Source organism: Temnothorax americanus, unplaced genomic scaffold (genome assembly GCF_048541705.1).
Source record: "Temnothorax americanus isolate GAGA-0224 unplaced genomic scaffold, ASM4854170v1 Scaffold150, whole genome shotgun sequence".
Lineage (NCBI taxonomy): Eukaryota > Metazoa > Arthropoda > Insecta > Hymenoptera > Formicidae > Temnothorax > Temnothorax americanus.
Window position 1 is genome coordinate 34,994 of NW_027509287.1, and position 5,673 is coordinate 40,666.

Here is a 5,673-nt window from a genome sequence, read left to right on the forward strand (position 1 = left end):
AAAATTGGAGCGAAAGTTATGATAAGACGCAATATTGATGTCACTTTGGGCCTGGTAAATGGTACAATTGCTACAGTTATTTCTGTTGTGCGGGATATATCTACCGATTGTGTAGAAAAGATTAAACTTCTTTTACTGTCTGGTTTGGAGTATTGTATTGAAAGAGTAAGTGTCAAGTTTAAAGTAATGGAAAAAGCATATGTTATCAGAAAACAATTTCCCATAACTCTCAGTTATGGCATAACCATTCATAAAAGTCAAGGATTAACCTTGCAAAACGCTGTTATGGATATAGGTAATTCTATATTTAGTTGTGCTCAGTCATATGTTGCGTTATCCCGACTACCGTCTTTGGATGGATTGCATTTAATTAACTTTGATCCTTAAGTGAAAGAGCTATTAGCGAATATAATCGACTAATACGAACATTTCTACCGCAAGCACAAACGATTCCTATTTCGAAAAAACGTTTTCGAAAAGTAAAAGATGTTCCGTGGACATTGTCGAAAATAATCAATGCCGGTCAAGAGTCAGATCAACAAGTTGGAAAAAGTACTGTTGAGCCGATACCAGTTTTGCAAAATGAAGATGGAGTTTCATGCTACGCAAATTCAGTAATACAATGTTTCTTGCAGTCAAGTATTATTAGGAAAGTGTTGCTTAAAGTTGATAAAGATGATTTAAGTATATTAGCGCATAAATATGACAAACGATTACCTAATTTGAATGCTGATGCGATACGGACAGATTTAGGAGAGTGCTTTACGAGTCGTGGTGATGAAAAACCAGCAAAACGAGACGCTCTTGAATTTCTTATTGCCATTTGCACAAAATATAATTACATAAGAAATTCGGTCGGGCATCAAGTTACTCGTACTACTAAGTGCATGTGGTTATACGACAAAAGATAATATTACTGATAACATAGTTGTTCCAATTTCTATTAATAATTTGAAGAAGAAAAGTTATAATCTTAATAATTTATTGAAGGATACATTTTTAAATTGGGGTCCGTTATATGGAAAAACATGCCAATTTTGTGCAGGAAATCTAGTATTTAGAAATGAATTAACGTTGACGAAAGAAATAGTTATCATTCATTTAATTTTGTTCTCGTCACAGAATAATAAATTAGTGAAAATACCACAGACATTTAATTTAACTGGCATATCAACAACTAAGATATCGATAGCTAAACAGCAGTATAAAGTAATGAATACTATATTTCATCAGGGTACATCTATTGAAGATGGTCATTATACAAGTATGTGTAGAGAAAAAACATTTTGGATTGAATTTGATGATGGAAAAATTATAGAAAATAAACGATGGCCTACAGGTGCTAAAGGTATTTATATATTATTTTTGGAAAAAGTTGGTAAGACATGCATATTTTACATAAAAGCAATGTCCGGCAATGTGTATATATATATATATATATTTACAACTTCAGACACATTTTTTTATAAGGTGTAATTTTTTTCTGTTAAGATTAAGATGCGTAACACTACAAAAAGGCGTGATATCCGTACAAAATTACCTTTTTCAAAAAAAGGTAAAAAAATGCGCCAAGTACACGCATAGTAGTACATATGTATTATGTTGTTACCTCGAAAAAAACAAAGTGGTAGTATTATACCTCGAAATAACACCCTGTACATACTGTTTATACAATGCGTAATACTACAAAAAGGCGTGATATCTGTACAAAATTACCTTTTTTAAAAAAAGGTAAAGAAAGGCGCCAAGTACACGCATAGTAGTGTATATGTTGTTACCTCGAAAAAAAACAGTGGTAGTATTATACCTTAAAAAAATCTAAGTAACTAGTGGTAGACGTAATCTTTGTATTTTGAAAAATCTCGAAAAACCTAAACAGTAGTATCTTCACCTCGAAAAAAAAAACAAAGTAGTAGTATTATACCTCGAAAAAACCTAAGTAACAAGTGGTAGACGTAATCTTTGTATCTCCAAAAATCTCGAAAAAACCTAAGCAGTAGTATTTTTACCTTAAAAAAATCTAAGTAACAAGTGGTAGACGTAATCTTTGTATCTTGAAAAATCTCGAAAAAACCTAAACAGTAGTATCTTCACCTCGAAAAAAAAACAAAGTAGTAGTATTATACCTCGAAAAAACCTAAGTAACAAGTGGTAGACGTAATCTTTGTATCTCCAAAAATCTCGAAAAAACCTAAGCAGTAGTATTTTTATTTCCAAAAAATTATTACTCAAGTGATACACATCACAAAATTACGTTACCTTATCAAAAAATGAGTCGCGCTTCAAGTGATCTATTATTATAATTACAAAAAAGAAATGATATCTTTTTTTAAATTACAGCGCCAATTACAGAGAACATACACTGAGAAAAAAAATTTGTCAATCCCAAGAAATATTTAGTCCGATACGTTCAACTGAACATTTTAGTTAGTTAACTAAACATTAGTTGAATTAATTAATTCTTGATTAAAGAAACGAAATAAATTGTTGAAACAACTAATATTTAGTTAACTAACTAAAATGTTTAGTTGAACGTATCGAACTAAATATTTCTTGGGATTAACAATCTTTTTTCTCAGTGTATTTTTTGAGATACAAAGATTACGTCTACCACTTGTTACTTAGGTTTTTTTGCGGTATAATATTACTACTGCTTTTCTTCGATTAGAATAAAAAATTGAATCATGAAGAATTACACAAAGGTAACAGTACAAAATACAAATATTTTATTAAAATATTTAAACCCAACAAGGGAATACAAGGTATTTAAATACAAAGTTTATATATGTATTTTAAAAGATTTAATCGCATCGCAAAGAATTACAGAGGTAACAGTACAAAAAATAAAAATATTTTATTAAAATACATAAATTTTTCTTGTCAAAAAACTTGGCGCTGCTAGACCTCAAAATTAGGTCAGCCTGGTGTGTGTGTGTGCGAGCGAGTGGGTGTGGGCGATGTGTGTGTGTGTGTGTGTGTGTGTGTGTGTGTGTGTGTGTGTGTGTGTGTGTGTGTGTGTGTGTGTGTGTGCGTGTGCGTGTGCGTGTGCGTGTGCGTGTGCGTGTGCGTGTGCGTGTGCGTGCGCGTGCGCGTGCGCGTGCGCGTGCGCGTGCGCGTGCGCGTGCGCGTGCGCGTGCGTGTGCGTGTGCGTGTGTGTGTGTGTGTGTGTGTGTGTGTGTGTGTGTGTGACGGTGAATAATGCGGCTTATTACTAAGTATAGGATAAGTTAGGATAAGTTTAGATTTTTAAAGCGATTAGAATTAAAAGTATAGAATAAGTATAGAATAAGTAATATCTACATTTGTAAAAGGTCTCTCTCTCTTTCTCTCTCTCTCTAGCAGCGCCAAGTTTTTTGACAAGAAAAATTTATGTATTTTAATAAAATATTTTTATTTTTTGTACTGTTACCTCTGTAATTCTTTGCGATGCGATTAAATCTTTTAAAATACATATATAAACTTTGTATTTAAATACCTTGTATTCCCTTGTTGGGTTTAAATATTTTAATAAAATATTTGTATTTTGTACTGTTACCTCTGTGTAATTCTTCATGATTCAATTTTTTATTCTAATCGAAGAAAAGCAGTAGCAATATTATACCGCAAAAAAACCTAAGTAACAAGTGGTAGACGTAATCTTTGTATCTCAAAAAATACACTGAGAAAAAAGATTGTTAATCCCAAGAAATATTTAGTTCGATACGTTCAACTAAACATTTTAGTTAGTTAACTAAATATTAGTTGTTTCAACAATTTATTTCGTTTCTTTAATCAAGAATTAATTAATTCAACTAATGTTTAGTTAACTAACTAAAATGTTCAGTTGAACGTATCGGACTAAATATTTCTTGGGATTGACAAATTTTTTTTCTCAGTGTATGTTCTCTGTAATTGGCGCTGTAATTTAAAAAAAGATATCATTTCTTTTTTGTAATTATAATAATAGATCACTTGAAGCGCGACTCATTTTTTGATAAGGTAACGTAATTTTGTGATGTGTATCACTTGAGTAATAATTTTTTGGAAATAAAAATACTACTGCTTAGGTTTTTTCGAGATTTTTGGAGATACAAAGATTACGTCTACCACTTGTTACTTAGGTTTTTTCGAGGTATAATACTACTACTTTGTTTTTTTTTCGAGGTAAAGATACTACTGTTTAGGTTTTTTCGAGATTTTTCAAGATACAAAGATTACGTCTACCACTTGTTACTTAGATTTTTTTAAGGTAAAAATACTACTGCTTAGGTTTTTTCGAGATTTTTGGAGATACAAAGATTACGTCTACCACTTGTTACTTAGGTTTTTTCGAGGTATAATACTACTACTTTGTTTTTTTTTCGAGGTGAAGATACTACTGTTTAGGTTTTTCGAGATTTTTCAAGATACAAAGATTACGTCTACCATTAGTTACTTAGATTTTTTTAAGGTATAATACTACCACTGTTTTTTTCGAGGTAACAACATATACACTACTATGCGTGTACTTGGCGCCTTTCTTTACCTTTTTTTAAAAAAGGTAATTTTGTACAGATATCACGCCTTTTTGTAGTATTACGCATTGTATAAACAGTATGTACAGGGTGTTATTTCAAGGTATAATACTACCACTTTGTTTTTTTCGAGGTTATGAAAACTTCAATTAGGTAGAACTTCTCGGAAAAAAATCTTGCCATGCTCCAACCAACAGCTTGAAAAAAATTTCGTTATTTCCAATTTAATTTTTTAAAAGTTTGTTTTTTATTTTAAATGAGGAACTGTATGGAAAACGATTATTTCCTCTTCGTATAACACAACTTTAGAAATTAAAAAGAATATATACATCATATTAAATATGACAAATTTTATCTCAGTCATTTCAACATCGTTTTAAACAAAACAGTTACCGAAAAATGCTGTTTTCACAATAATTACACGGCCGGATATATTGATCGTAGGCCAAAACAAAGAAATACGTGTCTTCTCCTTTTCAGAACATTTCTCTAAAAAAATTATCAAACTCATTGAAGTAGGTCAGGATCCAAACATGAAAATTTAAGCGAGAATGCCTATATATGTACACAAATATTCCTGTAATTTAATATTAGGATACGCGTAGGACTAGATGGAGAGTATATACGACGTCGATCGCATCAGCTGACAATGAGTTAGAGCGAGAAGGAAAGAATGATATTCTCTCGCTCGCTCGTTCGGCGCGCCGAACTTAGCCGCGGCCGCACTTGTTATCGGATTCGATAGTATATAGTATACGGTAGCGTGTGGAAGTAATATTTTTTATATAAATATTACTTTTATTTCACAATCGTTGCAAATACATTGAAATATACGCGTGTCTAAATACGTGCAAATATTTATTTCACGTAGAAAACAATACATTATCTATGTATTTATTTTCTACGTGAAATAAATCTTTAGCACATATTTAGACACGCGTATACAACAATTGTGAAATAAAAGTAAAATTTATACAAAAAGATATTACTTTTATTCTTCTACGCTACCGCATGCCACCGATCCTGTGTATTTACAAACACTGCGACCGCGTTCAAGTTCAACGTGCCGAGTGAGCGAGCGAAAGAGAGAATATTATTCCCTCCTTCTCGCTCTGACTCAGCTGATCGACACGGATAGATTTATTTTCGATGTAGATTCTTGCAAATGCGAGAGAATAAA

At 31.8% G+C, this 5,673-nt stretch overlaps 1 long non-coding RNA gene across 1 annotated transcript; it reads right to left on the reverse strand.

The window, feature by feature from the left end:
* Positions 1-1,492: 1,492 nt before the first annotated feature.
* LOC143895291 (uncharacterized) lies at positions 1,493-5,356 on the reverse strand. The gene is made up of 2 exons (XR_013256271.1): positions 2,010-5,356; positions 1,493-1,807 (listed from the first exon to the last, which is right to left on the reverse strand). It is a non-coding gene; the product is annotated as an uncharacterized LOC143895291 (long non-coding RNA).
* Between the last annotated feature and the right edge of the window lie 317 nt (positions 5,357-5,673).